Raw genomic sequence first — 18,276 nt, forward strand, 5'->3', positions numbered from 1 at the left:
CTTGTAAACTGGAAGTTAAATCAAAGGTTTGACTACAGCCAGGTGAAATGTGTTTCAGAAGAATACTTCATAAGTGACACTGTGCACCTCACATTGTATCACATCAGGGACATAGAGAGCATTGGCTTCCCATTATTAAGGCAAGGAACTTGATCTCGGTTAAAGTAGTGAATGCCAGATACCTCCACTGTAATGGCATGGTCTTCCTTTTGCAATTAGCAAGTAATCTGTGGGGTGTTATTTTGATGCTTGTAGAATATACTGTTCCTCAACCACCTTTCAGTTAATGGTTTTAGCATCGAATTTGTCATTAGGAAGTGCAAAATGGACATTTTTTAATTCAATCTTTTCTTCTATATTTTTAGCTGGCATTCTTCTGTAAAAAGAAGCTTTCCTTCATCAACTATAAATAAACTAAACTTTTTCCCAAAAAAGAGAAGAAAAATGCATTATTAGCTATTTTCAGAATAAAGAAAAGAAAGTTTTGATTGGAGAAGAAGGGGAATAATTTTGTTACAAGAGCTTAGGAGTGGTAGGCATGTCCCAGGATGACAGGAGAGCCCGGGTTCCTGGGAGGCCCATGAGAGAGGGATGCTGGAGGTTGGAGGGAAACTGGGATAAGTCATCTGTTCTGCAATCGCCTGCCAAGGGCTTGGAGTAGAAACCCCCCCTCCCCTCTATTTGCCACTCAGTTATCTTTCCAGTCACCTTTGGTGTGTGGGTTGCAGAATGTTGATGCTGATTTCAGATATGTGATCATGTTTCATTTACAACCAATACAGAAATACTGAGTGGCTACAGAACAAAAGAGGCTACATGGACTGCTCTGTGTGAAAGTGCTCAGAAAATGTAGCACAGTAAACAAAAATGAGGCATTATTGTATATTTTTGCTCTTACAAATAGTTATTTTCTCAGTAGTTTAATAATTTAATGAAAAAAAGTTTTTGAATCACTGTCTCATTTAAAATTTGAGATCATTGGCCGGGCATGGTGGCTCACCCCTATAATCCCAACACTTTGGGAGGCCGAGGCGGGTGGATTGCCTCAGGTCAGGAGTTCGAGACCAGCGTGGCCAACATAATAAAACCTCGTCTCTATTAAAAATACAAAAATTAGCCGGGCATGATGGCACGTGTCTGTAATCCCAGCTACTCGGGAGGCTGAGGAGGGAGAACTGCCTGAACCCAGGAGGTGGAGGTTGTGGTGAACTGAGATGGCACCACTGTACTTCAGCCTGGGCAACAGAGCAAGACTCCATCTTAAAATAAAATAAAATAAAATAAAATAAGAGATCCTCAACTAAAAACCCAAAAATCTGAATCTAATTTTATGTTCCTGACACATTTGCTCAAAGCTAGGATGTCTTCCACATGATTACCTTATTCAAATTTATATCTCTAGAGCTTCACAAAATTCATTATCTAAACAGGAAAGTAACACAGTGTCATGTAAAAGAGTACTGGGCTGAGACTTATAATCTGGATTCTGGCACTAACCAGCAGTTAGAGCCAAGGACGAGTTACTTACCCTCGCCCAGATTCAGCTTCTTCATCTCTAGAATGAAAGGCATAATTCCCCATGGTTGTAGAAAGTAAGCTTGGGGGCCAGGTGTGGTGGCTCACACCTGTAATCCCAGCACTTTGGGAGGCCAAGGTGGGCAGATCATTTGAGGTCTGGAGTTCGAAATCTGCCTGACCAACATGGTGAAACCCCATCTCCCAGGAGGTAGAGGTTGCAGTGAGCCAAGATGGCGCCACTGCAGTCCAACCTGGGCAATAGAGCAAGACTGTCTCAAAAAAAAAAAAAAAGAAAGAAAGAAAGTAAGCATGGGTTTTAGCAGCAGAAAAAATATAGGTTTGAAGCCTTAGGTTTCCTCATTCTTGATATGTAATCTTAGCAAATAAACTAAAATTCTGAGAGCTTCGATTTACTTTTTTTTTTTGAAGAGATACAAAATTTACTTTTTTAAAATGCCTTCATTACAAGTCTGGGGAAGCTCCTTTTTCCACCCAAAGAATTCACCACTATAAGCAATGATGCAAGTCCATTTATTTAAAGAGAACATTTTAAAACAGTAAAAGATTATATCCATAGGCATTTTCCAATTTCAAAGGAGTGATACAATCTTCAGGCAGCCAGAGAACTAATGAAGTTGCCTCACCCTCCAAAATGCATAGCTTAATTTCTAAATGTAAGAGGGAAAGATAAAGTTTATGTAGAACAGGGGAAAAACTATTCTCAAATGACATTCCTGGATGAATCCCCACATCTTCCAAAGGAGAAGATGTTGAGTTTTCTTTCTTGTTGTCCTTTCGGATGCTTCCCCAATGTGTTACTGTGATGCCCTTTCACGTTTTTCACAAAGGTGAATAAAAACTTTCTTTGAATATAGCATAATATTGGGATGTGACCTCTGGTATCTAAACTCACTGGTTCATATGTGATTGAACTTTCAATGAGAATACCCCGTGGATGTTCGTTCATACTTCTTGATGCCACAAGAAGAGAGAAGATAAAGGAGCTCAAAGAAATCCAGCAGCCCTCTGGTTACAGGACAGCAGTTGCCAGATGTCGTTCATAAGGCCGAGGCTGCAGATAATTCACAGAAGGCACTTGTCTAATTCTGACCTGGGGTCAGTGTTCAAAAGAGGCAATGGACACATCAACAAAACCACAAATCAACAAAAAGGTAGGAGGAGCCCTCCTAACACACGAGAGACCATCATTGCTTCAGATGAAGGGAAAATATTTATTGCATTCGTGATTTATTGTTGTGTGATGAATTATACCAAAACTTGGTGAGTGGCTTAAAAACAACTATAAATGTTTATTTTATTCAGTTTCTGTGAGTCAACTTAGCAGGGTAGTTTCTGGCCCAGGGTGTCTCATGAGGTTGTAGTCAAGATATCATCCAGGGCTACAGTCATCTGAAGGCTTGACTGGGGCTGGATCCACTTCTCCCCTCCTCCAAAAAAAGCCAAAAGAGAATAAAGCAGAAGCAGCAATGTCTTTTATGATCCAGTCTTGGAAGTCATACGTTGTCACTTCTGCCACAGTACTCATTAAAAGCGAATTAGTAAGTCCAACCCACCTTCAAGGGGAGGTGAACTGGCTCTACCTTTTAAAGCAAGAAGTGCCAATTTGGAGGCACTTATTTAAATTGTGGCATAAAAACACGTAACATAAAATTTATCACTTTACCCATTTTCAAGTGTACGGTCATGCTAAGTATATTAACACTGTTGTACAACAGATCTCCAGAACATTTTCATCTTGCACAACTGAAATTCTGTACCCATTTTAAAAGTCCCCATTCCTCCTCCATCCAGTCCCGGGTAACTATCATTCTACTTTCTGTTTCTATGAATTTGCCAACTTTACCTGCCTCATGTAAGTGGAATCGTATAGTATTTGTCTTTTTGTGACTGGCTTATTTCCCTTAGCATAGTGTCCTATAGGATATATTGTACCAATGTGACAAGATTTCCTTCCTTTTTAAGGCTGATTTATATTCCATTGTACTGATATACCACATTTTGTTTATCCGTTCATCTGTCAATAGACATTTGGGTTGCTTTCACCTCTTGGCTACTGTGAATAGTGCTACTGTGAACATGGGTGTACAAATATCTCCTCAAGATACTGCTTTTGATTCTTTCTTGCGTATATACCCATTAGTGGGATTGCTGAATCATACAGTAGTTCTATTTTTAATTTTTTGAGCAACTACCATTGTTGTCCATAGCGGCTATACCATTTTACATTCTCACTAACAGTATGCAAAGTTTCTAATTTCTCTACATCCTTGCCACTATTTATTATTTTCTGTTTCTTCATAGTAACCACTAAATTGATTTCAGGTAATATCTCATTGTGGTTTTAATTTGCATTTATCTAATAGTTACTGATATTTAGCATCTTTTCATATGCTCGTTGGCCATCAGTACATCATCTTTGGCAAAATGTCTATTCAAGTCATTTGCCTGTTTTTAAATCAGGTAATTTGTTGATTTGTTGTTGAACCATTGAGACATATTTTTAAACCACAACACCTATCTTGCAGATTGTGGTGAGAACTAAAAGATTTATGAATGCAGATCATATTACCCGTCACGTAGTAGGCACTCAAAAATTATTACTTGTCTTCTTAGGGTTGTTATGTTAAATAATGTTATGTTAATAACATATGTAAAACTGCTTCTTAAATTATAAAGTGCTATGCAAATGTGAGTTAATACTACAAAGCTGTATGCAAAATATTTTAATATTTTTCTGAGGTTCTCCACACTTAAATATATAAATCTTTCCATCTCTAGACTTTATTCTGTTTTTTAGCTGTAATCCCTTTTTTCCATTTTACTTCAAGTTTTATCAAAAAAAATAGCAGCAAAAATAGAACAAGTAAAGACGGAAACAATAACTAATTTCACTAAAGCAACGTCAGAGTAAGATCTATTTAAAAATAAAACGTGAAGAAAAGCTGCAATGGATTACACTATTGAAAAATCCTAAGAGAACCAGAACTGCTGTTCCTTCAGAGAATGTGAGTGATGTTGAAAGATTAATAACGTTTGGATAACATTAATTACAGTGATGTTATAAACTCTGGTATTCCAGTTGCCATAACAACCCGCTATATGTTGGTTTTCTAATGACATTTCAAACAAGTACTGAGGCGAACTGCATCACTTCAGAACTTTGATTGCTGTCACTCAGTGGTTTTAAAATTGAATTGTTTTGTTCTTAAAGAGTCAGAATATGTCACCGTCTTCAGAAATATTCTCAAAATTATGGGGAGGAAATGATACACATTCCTATACAATTATAGAGCACTCAAGAAAAAGAAATGTATTTTGTTTTTAATACAAAATTAACAGGTTTTTTTCATAGGGAATAGAAAAAAAAAAACAGAAAGGAGAGAGATTATGCTTCATGCTTCTCAGAAGACTTTGTTCCCTTGCAGAATTATTTGACAATAAAATTCTTTCTAGAAAAACTCACTTTTCTTGGTTATATTTCTCTTGTCTCCATTCTCTCCTATCTTTTCACCTCCCTGTTTCTTTCTTCCAATGAGTTCTTTTAGAAGCCACGGATTCTGGTCCAGGTCGATGCAACACTTTGGAGTTAGTGAGATGAGGTCATTCCTCCACCCAGCTTTCTGATCTCTCTTCTCTCTGCTGACTAACCCGCTGCCCAATGGATATAATAAAAGAAAGACCACTTGCCACTGGCTTATATTATATTGGATTTTAATATTCCCAAGAGAATATGTTAAATATATAGTGTGCCACTGACAAGAAGCAAAGCATGGTTGTAACAGACATGCTTCTAAGTATTTGCTCAGCCCACAGCCTACTCTGCTCCTGCTGCCCAAGGGGCATCCCACCCACCCATTCACAAATACAAATTGTTTGATTAAATTGGAGGAGAGCACCAGAACCAACTCGTCCATATGCACTGAGTTGGACAAACACATTCTGCCTTATTCTCCTCTTTTCCCTCTTTCCTCTCCCTCTCTACAAATTCAGCTAAGGTAAATGTTGACCATTTGCAATGGTGTTTAAAGCAGAACAGTGGTGTTCCGCAGCAGAACTCTGTGCTACAGGACTCTGAAGGGAAAGTGTGCCCACTGCCTCCCTACCCACCCCTCCTGCCCACCCCCACCACAGTTCCAGCAGCATCTCAGTCTATGCAGTGCATCTCAGGCAGTGAGGGTGGCATGATTCCATGTAAAGCATATTCTATGCTCTATAAACCCTGTGCCCTATGCAATGCCATCTTAAGTAGGCCCAGGTCTGCCCCTTGTCCAGGTGTGCTATCAGCACCCTTTCAGCACTCTCTCCCCTCCCCTTTTCTCTATTCTTAAAACTCCCTCTACCCCACCCAGATATCCAAGGGCTTTGATCCTACCCTCCCAAAGCTCCCACTGTAGCCAGCTCCTCAGAGGCCTCTCAGGGAACAGCAAAGTGAGCTAATAAATCCAGCCTAGGCTTCTGTTGACCCAGAACCAATTCAAGATGAAGGCCATGTCTTAGAAAGCAGCTCCCAGGGAAATATATGACTTATACAATGACATCAGCTGAAACTCACAAAGGTCACTGCATTTAACTCATTCCTCATCCACGGTGATGCAAGTATGCTAACCCTTCTTCTCCCAGTCTTCTCTGGATGATCTTCTCCATATGAGTTTACTAGAATGTACATGAACAAGCTAGAGGAGCAGCCTGTGCCTGTTATTCTCTCCTCCCCACTGCTGAAGTCACTCTCCACCCTTCTCATCCTACTCTCTTGCTGGGGACACTGAATTGTATGAGTTTCATCAATGGACTCCCTTGCCCTTTGACCTCCAGTTGGGTTCTGCCAATTAGAGATCCTTAACAGGAGATAAGAGGGAGGGAGAAGGAGTGGAGGCTGGGGTATTTATGCTTCTGGCTAGATCCCTGAAGTACTGTCTTGCAGTCATCTCTATATGATTCTCTCCATTCAGGTTCCAGTAACTGATCCTTCCTCATATCATTTCTGGTGACGAGTCTAACTGAACTCAGTGGTGCTACACTCTCCTTTATGGACTCCATAAACACTGCTCATCCTTTGTAAACAGTCCCTTCACTAAACCTCCCTCCAATTGTTCTAATGCAAATGGCCCAACACATTCCTCCTGGGATCCTGAAATGATTGCTTAAATAATGTGTTCTATCCTATGTCCCCTTCCTGCTTACGATGGCCTTGGGCTCCATCCTACCTCTGCTGCCTTTAAGATTGGTCTACCGTAAACTACATCCACATAACCCCAAGATTGTCCCTTCATGCCTAACCCACAAAGAGAGGTGATAGGAGTTAGGCTGAGGAGTGGGGATAGGGAAAGACAAGGCTCAGCATGGTCCCTGGTAACCTTGTAGCTTCCAGGCAGACGAAGTGCAGGGTGGAGGCAGGCTGCTCTGAGCCCAACTGGGAGGGGGGCTCAATCAGAAAGGATATGGGTTGAGCTCAGAAAGCCTGAGAGCAGTGGCACTCTGGAGCAGATCAGAAGCCAAGACTCTAGGAACAGCATGCAAATCTGTCTAGGGAACATCAAAGGCTCCTGCCCAGGTCTGAGCGAGTGCAGACAGACAGGTTGGTTGTCAGGAGGCACTGATTGACAGGGGAGAGGAGTGAATCAAATATGAAGCAAAGCAATGATCAAATAGCTCAATCTGTACATAGGAATAGATTCCTACAGATAGGAATTTAAGTCATAGACTATCAGAGTTGGAAGGGGATTTAGAAATCACACACTTCAATCACTTCACTTTTAGATGAAGACTATCAGACTGTAGATACAGGGGTGATGAGTGCAGAACAAAGACAAACACCCAGAACTTCCCACTTCTAGGTTAAGGATTTACCTGTGAAATCCATGCCCCTAAAAAGACAGGTGGATTCTACCTTTTTAATATTTTTAAACCAAAATAGCTTTGAATGAAAACACGACGTTATGACCTTGATATTTTTATATCAAGTACATTTTCAACTGGTCACTAGAAAAAAAATAGATGTAGTAAAAAGAATCTACACAGGATCAAACTGATAATAGCTAAAATTATACATGTTAACTTTGATATTGACAAAAACTGACTGAAGAATCTCATTGTGTTGGTAAGTCTCAAAACTACAAAAGTGAACCCTTTTAAAATTGCACTTTATAGAAATAACACAAAATAAAACTGACAAAGGCAAAAGCTTTACACAGAAAAATTTGTTATTGACTTCAAAAATTGACAAAAGAATCAAATCTTCTTGTCAAAAATTATACCTGCAAAATCTAGCCCAGGAAAATTAGGTTTGGTAGAAAATGACTACAAAAGAAACCTCAAAATTGCTGATGCTAAAGTTGGAAAGATTTAATATGGACACAAAATGTGATCACTGAATAAAATCTAAACTATTTCAGTAAAATAAAAATACTGAAAATTGTTTAATGGCACAGGAAGAAATTTGATCAAAGAATTACATTAATTCAAGACAGTTGTCTCTAGAAAATAATTTCTTAACAATATTTCCAGAAATGTTGGAATAATTCTGATGAAAATGTTTGTTTTCATTCAATAAAAATGTCCTCAGGGTCAAAACAACTGAGTGAGAAGTACCCCATGTGGGACTTCTCAGGTAGCCGCCACTCTTGGGGCTTCCAGTTTTATATTTACCAAGTTTAAAGAAATCTAAGATCTCTTTCCAGGATCTTAACTACTTGCCTAGATCAAAATAACATGTGCTTAAGTGAATTATTTCCGCTGGCTGATAAAATCAAAGTTTATCAGAAAGCATGAAAGTTCAGAGATCCCCTTACCACTTTAAAGGGAGTTTGTACTTTAAAATCAATTTACACATCACTTCACACCCATTATGATGGTCACTAGTTAAAAAGAAAACAGAAAATAACAAGTATTAGCACCAATGTGGAGAAATTAGAGCCCATTTGCACTGTTGGTGGAATGTGAAATGATCCTGCCATTATGGAAAACAGTATGGAGGTTCCTCAAAAAATTAAAGCTAAGATTACCACATAATCTAGTGATATGGTTTGGCTCTGTGTCCCCACCCAAATCTCATGTGGAATTGTAATCCCCACATGTTGAAGGTGGGGTCTGGCGGGAGGTGATTCGATCATGGGGGTGGTTTCTAATGGTTTCGCATCATCCCTCTAGTATTGTCTCATGACAGAGTTCTCACGAGATCTGGTTTTTAAAAGTGTGTAGCATTTCCTCCTTCACTCTGACTCTCTCTCCTGCCGCCACGTGAAGATGTGCCTGCTTCCCCTTCACCTTCTGCTGTGATTGTAAGTTTCCTGAGTCCTCTCAGTCATGTTTCCTATACAACCTGCAGAAACTGTGAGTCAATTAAACCACTTTTCTTCATAAATTACCCAGTCTCAGGTAGTTCTTTATAGGAATGTGAGAATGGACTAATACAGCCAGCAATCCCACTTGAGGGCATATATCCAAAAAAGAATTGAAAGCAGTATCTTGAAGAGATGTTTGTGCATCCGTGTTCATAGCAGCACTATTCACAATAGCCAAGAGCTGAAATCAACCCAAATGCTCATTAACAGATGAATGGATAAACAAAAGACTGTGTTTCTTTAAGTGTGATTTTATGCTGGGATCATAGGGATCCCTGGATTTTATCCAAATGAGTGGGAAAAAAATTAACACAACATGAAAAAGTAGATTTATACTGATCATACAGGACAACACCTTTTAAGATTGTAAAAAGTTAAAACTTTTCTCTCCTCACATCACCTGTAATGTTGGCACCCCACAAAGAGTTTTCTCTATGTATCCTTAGTTTTGCACAATCCCCTAGCCCAGTGCTGCATCCCCATATCCTGGTTGAGAAGAATATGCCAATATTTAAGGCCACACAATAGGGTCAGCATATCGAGCTTCAGGTCTTACAGTCTCCATAAAAGAGAAAATTCTCCTTTCTCATGCCACTCTCCCAAAGCCAGGGTTCCTGAAGAGAGGATTTCTGGTGTTATTATACAAAGGAGATCCTGGAAATAAAGGTTTGCCATGGGTTATGTCTAGTACTGGAATAAACACAGAATTATTGAAGTACCTTCCTCTGTCTTCTTTGCAAACTCCTCGTTGCAGCTCCTTCCTTGCAAAAACTTCTGTCTTCCTTGCAAACCCTCCATTGTAGCTCAGAACTCTGCTTTGGCATCACCTCCTGGTAAAGGGCTTGCTGCGTCCACCCTTCCAGCCACACTTCCTCACTCTCCTCCGCACCACTTCTGTGCTGTAGGAGTTACATTTTCTGTTGCAGAGATCAAGCAGTCTTGGGTGACCTCTGGTGATGTGGGTGATTGGAAAGCTATTTAAGGCAATAAGGAAGCACGGGTGTGACACTAGGCAGGTTGTAGTCCAGCCTCCCAGAGCCCTGGGATGTCAGTAAGGGCTCTCCCTTGAGTCAGTTATGGTAGCGCCCCCTTGAGAAGAGGAACCTTCGGCCCCTGACTCCTGACAGTGTCACACTCACAATTCCACTTCTCTCCTTCACCTATCTGTGCTTCTGCTTCTCACCAGTTCAGCTGTTACCTCCACTTTTGTTTCGGTAAACCTAAGATTGTAAAAGTGTAAAACTTTTCTCTCCTCAATGTAATCTGCAATAATGAAACCCCATAAATATTTACTCTATGTATCCTGTAGTTTCACACAATTTTGTGGTTAGCTTTGGCCAAGTTACAGGTTCTTGATCAGTTCGATCATGGTTACTTACCATGATCAAGGTCACATGACAGAAAGTCAACAACTTATGGAAAAGGAACAGTCTTTGCTGATTTGCTTAGAAGGTAATATGTACAAACTTGCATTATTGCATATATCACAATACAGCTTAATTGTTTCTGCATAGCCCAGTCCCCTACAAGACTATAACCCCGAGGCCAGTGGTATTTCCTATATTTGCATGTTCAGCATATAGCATAGCGCCTGGTACATGGTAGATTCTCAATAAAGCTCTGTTGAAGTTAATTGCAATGAAAGTAAAATCAAAATACCTGAATTCAAATTCTAATTTTGCTATTTATTTGCTATCTGAACTATTAAGGATAAGTTACTTAATCTTTCTGAATCTCCCTTTCCTCTTATGTAAAGAGACATAATTGTGATAAATATTAAGTAAGATGTGGGCATATCTAGCAGTTGTGTGTGTGTGTGTGTGTGTGTACACATATAGATATATTTAAACATATATATATGTATATTTAAACTCTTTGTTATACCACTGCCAGGTACTGTAATTATATTCAAATAGGTCTTCTCTTCCAAACAGAGAGTAAGTTTTAAGGACAGGATCTGTGTCTTATTAACCTTTGCACCTCCATACCACCACCCAAATTTCTGCATTTGGTGGGTATTTAAGATAATGAATGGCGTGAAGCGCTAACGGATTTATAAACTGTATGTGCTTAAAATCTCCATTATCTTAACAGTTTTAACAATTTTTTAAAAGCAGGAAATAAGAAGCATAACAAATAAATTATGGTCAACCCGAGTTTCAATAACTCTGAGTGCCTAGCAATCTTCTAAGAGTCAAACGAAAGCAATGTTGCCTAGGTTGCAGTTTTCCAGCGTGTGTCTCCATCTACTGTATTTACTGGAAAGTTGCTGAAGCATTCCTTCTAATCGTGAGGTTTTCAAGAGTCTATCTCCGGGACAAGCAAAGCTCTTGCATTGGGCACCACAGTCTAGCACATGTTTTCAGTCACCACTAGAGGGCAGGCTAACGCTAACTTCGGGGGACTACTAAGCAAGGCTTTAGTCTCGAAAAAATGAGTAAACGCACCACTTGTTTCTTGGGTGTGTTTCTAAATGGAAAAGTACATGTGGGCACGTCCAGATTTGTATTTCGTGTTCCCTTGATTCGTTATTTAATCCTTCGACTCACCTTTCCTTTTGTTTTCTATTTCCTCCTTCAAGTTCTTTCTCCTCTGGAGTGTAACAAATAAACCTTTTTTTCCCCCATCAAGGGCTTAACCCACAAAAATAAATCAAGATGAAGGAACAGAAGGAAACATTGCATAATTTAGTTAGTGAAAGTTGCACAGCTGAGGTTTCCTTTGGGTTTATTCTAAAATAAAGGATTTTTTTAAAGGTTCAACTTGCCTAATTTTTCATACTTTGGGCAGCTTGCCAAGATGGGAAGGAAAGGGGATTTGCAGAAAGAAGAAAACTGAGTGTGTGTGTGTGTGTGTGTGTGTGCGCGCGCGCGCGCGCACGCATAGCGGGGCGCGTTTGTGGTTGTAGGGGATGTTTATAGAGATGGAGGAAGGAAATGAAAAGCAGATGTTGAGGAGCTGGATGGTCACAGAAAGAACACTGGTCTGCAACTATTACTGGGCAGCCGTGAGCAGTGCTGGGACACAGCTCCACTGGACAGCCACCCCTTTCTTTAACCTAAGAGCAGCCACCCTACTCACACCTCAGTCTCCTCATCAAGCATGTGAGAAATTTGTACTAGATGACCTTCTGGTTCAAATATGAGCCTGTGTTGAGCAAGAGAAAACATGGGGGTTAGAAATGCAGGATGAATATTTGTGGAGAATCTGAGAATGACAAACAGAAAGCAAGTAAGCCAACAAACACACTGTGAAGCTGGAAGAGTCTTCCAGCTGACCCAAGTGTAGAAACAGTTGTCCCATCTAGAATATTTGGAACATTTTCCCTCCCATTGTCAGGGCTCTACCACCGGACTGCTCTCTGTTCTACCCTCTGGAAAGTCCAAGGGAAAAAGGTACCAAAGCAGACAAGCGAGGATAGAGACGGTGGTGGCATTGCAGGCTGGTCTGCGTTGCTGCTATAGAACAAAACTTTCCAACCCAAAATGATAAGCTAATAAAATCCTAAACACAAACTTCCTCTAGCCAGTTAAAACAATGGTTCAAAGAAATACACACCCCTGGGGATCGTACCGCTATTCTTCCATAGGTGGTGTAAGTTCAGTGTTGGTTTTTCATGACTTTCGGAGGCCACTAACTTTCCATTTCACCTGCACGGTTTCAATTACTCTAATCGTATAGTTCTTTAATAATCAGTTTGGCTATAAGTTGGAAGCTTTAACTGCTCTCTGACAATAAGTAGTAGCTAATTAATTGCTACTTATGAACTATTTTTTTTATCTTAATACTTCTGAGAGTTCTCTCTAGATAATCACTGGGGAATAAGGAATTTTTACCCCCATGTGGCTACTCCCCTGAAACTAGCTATATTTAGCTCTAAAATAGGGGCGAAAGATTGTTACTTTGCGTTCAACAAATACGCAGGAAGAATTCAAAGTATTTTAAATTTGTTACATCTGCAATTTCAAGAAATCACCACTAGGGGGTGGTGCTAAATACTTAAATGGTAATTCTCAGTCTGAGTTCAAAAATGCAGATGTCTCGGTCTTGGAGAATCAGGATCTTTTGAGTAAGAGATTAGGAAATCTTCCCCGTTTTTAATTATTGTATTTTAAGTTCTGGGGTACATGTGCAGAATGTGCAGGTTTGTTACACAGGTATACACATGCCTTGGTGGTTTGTTGCACCCATCAACCCATTATCTACATTAGGTATTTCTCCTAATGCTATCCCTCCCCTAGGCACCCACCCCACAACAGGCCTCAGTGCATGATGTTCCCCTCCCTATGTCCATGTGTTCTCATTGTTCAACTCCCACTTATGAGTGAGAACATGTGGTGTTTGATTTTCTGTTCTCGTGTTAGTTTGCTGAGAATGATGGTTGCCAGCTTTATCCATGTCCCTGCAAAGCACATGAACTCATCCTTTTTCATAGCTGTATAGTATTCCATAGTGCATATGTGCCACATTTTCTTTATCCAGTCTATCACTGATGGGCATTTGGGTTGGTTCCAAGTCTTTGCTATTGTGAACAGTGCTGCAATAAACATATGTGTGTGTGAGTCTTTATAGTAGAATGATTTATAATCCTTTGAGTATACACCCAGAATTGGATTGCTGGGTCAAATGGTATTTCTGGTTCTAGATCCTTGAGGAATCACCACACTGTCTTCCACAATGGTTGAACTAATTTACACTCCCACGACAATGTAAAAGCATTCCTATTTCTCTACATCCTCTCCAGCATCTGTTGTTTCCTGACTTTTTAATGATTTCCATTCTATGGAAATGGCATGAGATGGTATCTCATTGTGGTATTGATTTGCATTTCTCTAATGACCAGTGATGATGAGCTTTTTTTAATACGTTTGTTGGCTGCATGAATGTCTTCTTTTGAGAAGTGTCTGTTCATATCCTTGGCCCACTTTTTGATGGGGTTGTTTTTTTCTTGTAAATTTGTTTAAGTTCATTGTAGATTCTGGATCTTAGCCCTTTGTCACAAGGACAGATTGCAAAAGTTTTCTCCCATTCTGTAGGTTGCCTGTTCAGTCTGATGACAGTTTCTTTGGCTTTGCAGGAGCTCTTTAGTTTAATTAGATCCCATTTGTCAATTTTGGTTTTTGTTGCCATTGCTTTTGGTGTTTTAGTCATGAAGTCTTTGCCCATGCCTATGGCCTGAATGGTATTGCCTAGGTTTTCTTCCAGGGTTTTTATGGTTTTAGGTCTTACATTTAAGTCTTTAATCCATCTTGAGTTAATTTTTGTATAAGATGTAAGGAAGGGGTCCAGTTTTAGTTTTATGCATATGGCTAGCCAGTTTTCTCAACACCATTTATTAAATAGGGAATCCTTTCCCCATTGCTTGTTTTTGTCAGGTTTATCAAAGATCAGATGGCTGTAGATGTGTGGTGTTATTTCTGAGGCCTCTGTTCTGTTCCATTGGTCTATGTCTCTGTTTTGGTACCAGTATCATGCTGATTTGGTTACCATAGCCTTGTAGTATAGTTTGAAGTCAGGTAGCATGATGCCTCCAGCTTTGTTCTTTTTGCTTAGGATTGTCTTGGCTATATGGGCTCTTTTTCAGTTCCATAAGAACTTTATTTTTTTTGTTGTTTTTTTTGTTTGTTTGTTTTTTTGTTTTTGTTTTTTGAGACGGAGTCTCGCTCTGTCGCCCAGGCTGGAGTGCAGTGGCGCGATCTCGGCTCACTGCAAGCTCCGCCTCCTGGGTTTACGCCATTCTCCTGCCTCAGCCTCCTGAGTAGCTGGGACTACAGGCGGCCGCCACCGCGCCCGGCTAATTTTTTGTATTTTTAGTAGAGACGGGGTTTCACATTGGTCTCGATCTCCTGACCTTGTGATCCGCCCGCCTCGGCCTCCCAAAGTGCTGGGATTACAGGCGTGAGCCACCGTGCCCGGCCCATATGAACTTTAAAGTAGTTTTTTTTCCAATTCTGTGAAGAAAGTTAATGGTAGCTTGATGGGGATAGCCTGAATCTGTAAATTACTTTGGGCAGTATGGCCATTTTCATGATATTGATTCTTCCTATCCATGAGCATGGAATGTTTTTCCATTTATTTGTGTCCTCTCTTATTTCCTTGAGTAGTGGTTTGTAGTTCTCCTTGAAGAGGTCCTTCACATCCCTTGTGAGTTGTATTCCTAGGTATTTTATTCTCTTTGTGGCAGTTGTGAATGGGTGTTCACTCATGATTTGGCTCTCTGTCTATTATTGGTGTATAGGAATGCTTGTGATTTTTGCACATTGATTTTGTATCCTGAGACTTTGCTGAAGTTGCTTATCAGCTTAAGGAGATTTTGGGCTGAGATGATGGGGTTTTCTAAATATGCAATCATGTCATCTGCAAACAGGGACGATTTGACTTCCTCTCTTCCTATTTGAATATGCTTTATTTCTTTATCTTGCCTAATTACCCTGACCAGAACTTCCAGTACTACGTTGAATAGAAGTGGTGAGAGAGGGCATCCTTGTCTTGTGCCAGTTTTCAAAGTGCTTCCAGTTTTTGCCCATTCAGTATGATATTGGCTATGGGTTTGTCAAAAATAGCTCTTATTGTTTTGAGATACATTCCAGCAATACCTCGTTTAAAAAGAGTTTTAAGGGGTAGTGAATTTTATTGAAGGCCTTTTCTGCATCTATTGAGATAATCATGTGGTTTTGTCATTGGTTCTGTTTATGTGATGGATTATGCTTATTGATTTGCGTATGTTGAACCAGCCTTGCATCCCAGGGATGAAGCCAACTTGATTGTGGTGGATAAGGTTTTTGACGTAGTGCTGGATTTGGTTTGCCAGTATTTTATTGAGGATTTTCACATCAATGTTTATCAGGGATATTGGTCTGAAATTCTCTTTGTTGTGTCTCTGCCAGGTTTTGGTATTAAGATGATGCTGGCCTTGTAAAATGAGTTAGGGAGGATTCCCTCTTTATCTGTTGTTTGGAATAGTTTCAGAAGGAATGGTATGAGCTCCTTTTTGTACCTCTGGTAGAATTTGGCTGTGAATCTGTCTGGTCCTGGACTTTTTTTGGTTGGTAGGCTATTAATTACTGCCTCAATTTCAGAACTTTTTATTGGTCTATTCAGGGATTTGACTTCTTCCTCATTTAGACTTGGGAGGGTGTATGTCTCCAGTAATTTATCCATTTCTTCTAGATTTTCTAGTTTATTTGCATAGAGGTGTTTAGTATATTCTCTGATGGTAGTTTGTATTTCTGTGGGATCACTGGTGATATCCCCTTTATCATTTTTTATTGCATCTATTTGATTATTCTCTCTTTTCTTCTTTATTAATCTGGTTAGTGGTCTATCCATTTTGTTGATCTTTTCAAAACAACCAGCTCCTGGATTCATTGATTTTTGAAAGGCTTATCATGTTTCTATCTCCTTCAGTTCTGCTAGTTCTTTTCATTGTGATGCTAAGGTGTCAATTTTAGATCTTTCCTCCTTTCTCTTGTAGCCATTTAGTGCTATAAATTTCTCTCTAAACACGGTTCCAGTTGTGTCCCAGAGATTCTGGTACATTGTGTCTTCATTCTCATTGGTTTCAAAGAACTTATTTATTTCTGCCTTCATTTTGTTGTTTACCCAGTAGTCATTTAGTAGCAGATTGTTCAGTTTCCATGTAGTTGTGTGGTTTTTAGTGAGTTTCTTAATCCTGAGTTCTAATTTGATTGCACTGTGGTCTGAGAGACTGTTTGTTATGATTTCCTTTCTTTTGCATTTGCTGAGGAGTGTTTTACTTCCAATTATGTGGTGTATTTTAGAATAAGTGTGATGTGGTGCTGAGAAGAATGTATGTTCTGCTGATTTTAGGTGGAGAGTTCTGTAGATGTCTATTAGGTCTGCTTTGTCCAGAGCTGAGTTCAAGTCCTGAATATCCTTGTTAATTTTCTGTCTCATTGATCTGTCCAATATTGACAGTGGGGTGTTAAAGTCTTCTATATTATTGTGCAGGAGTCTAAGTCTCTTTGTAGGTCTCAAGAACTTGCTTATGAGTCTGTGTGCTCCTGTATTGGGTGCATATGTATTTAGGATATATATGCACTTCTTGTTCTTGCTCTTCTTGTTGCATTGATCCCTTTACCATTATGTAATGCCTTTCTGTGTCTCTTTCGATCTTTGTCGGTTTAAAGTCTGCTTTTTCAGAGACTAGGATTGCAACCCCTGCTTTTTTTGCTTTCCATTTGCTTGGTAAATATTCCTCCATCCCTTTATTTTGAGCCTATGTGTGTCTTTACACATGAGGTGGGTCTCCTGAATACAGCACACCAATGGGTCTTGATTCTTCATCCCATTTGCCAGTCTGTGTCTTCTTATTGGGGCATTTAGCCCATTTACATTTAAGGTTAATATTGTTATGTGTGAATTTGATCCTGTCATTATGATGCTAGCTTGTTATTTTGCCCGTCAGTTGATGCAGTTTCTTCATAACGTCGATGGTCTTTACATTTTGGCATGTTTTGCAGTGGCTTGTACTGGTTGTTCCTTTCCATGTTTAGTGCTTCCTTCAGGAGCTCTTGTAAGGCAGGCCTGGTGGTGACAAAATCTCTCAGCATTTGTTTGTAAAGGATTTTATTTCTCCTTCACTTACGAAGCTTAGTTTGGCTGGATATGAAATTCTGGGTTCAAAATTCTTTTCTTTAAGAATGTTGAATATTGGCCCCTACTCTCTTCTGGCTTGTAGGGTTTCTGCTGAGAGATCTGCTGTTCATCTGATGGGCTTCCCTTTGTAGGTAACTCGACCTTTCTCTCTGGTTGCCCTTAACTTTTTTCCTACATTTCAACCTTGGTGAATCTAATGATTATGTGTCTTGGGGTTGCTCTTCTCAATGAATATATTTTTGGTGTTCTCTGTATTTCCTGAATTCAAATGTTGGCCTGCCTTGCTACGTTGGGGAAGATCTCCTGGATAACATCCTGAAGAGTATTTTCCAACTTTTCCAAGTTCCATTTTCCACATCACTTTCAGATACACCAATCAAACGTAGGTTTGGTCTTTTCACATAGTCCCATATTTCTTGGAGGCTTCATTCATTCCTTTTCATTCTTCTTTCTCTAATCTTGTCTTCACACTTTATTTCATTAATTTGATCTTCAATCTCTGATATCCTTTTTTCTGCTTGATCGATTTGGCTATTGATTCTTGTGTATGCTTCGCAAAGTTCTCGTGCTGTGTTTTTCAGCTCCATCTTGTCATTTAAGGACTTCTCTAAACTGGGTATTCTAGTTAGCAATTCATCTAACATTTTTTCATGGTTCTTAGCTTCTTTGCCTTGGGTTAGAACATGTTCCTTTAGCTCGGAGGAGTTTGTTATTACCCACCTTCTGAAGCCTACTTCTGTCAATTCGTCAAACTCATTCTCTGTACAGTTTTGTTCCC

This window comes from Macaca fascicularis, chromosome 6 (assembly GCF_037993035.2).
Source record: "Macaca fascicularis isolate 582-1 chromosome 6, T2T-MFA8v1.1".
NCBI classification, from domain to species: Eukaryota; Metazoa; Chordata; class Mammalia; order Primates; family Cercopithecidae; genus Macaca; species Macaca fascicularis.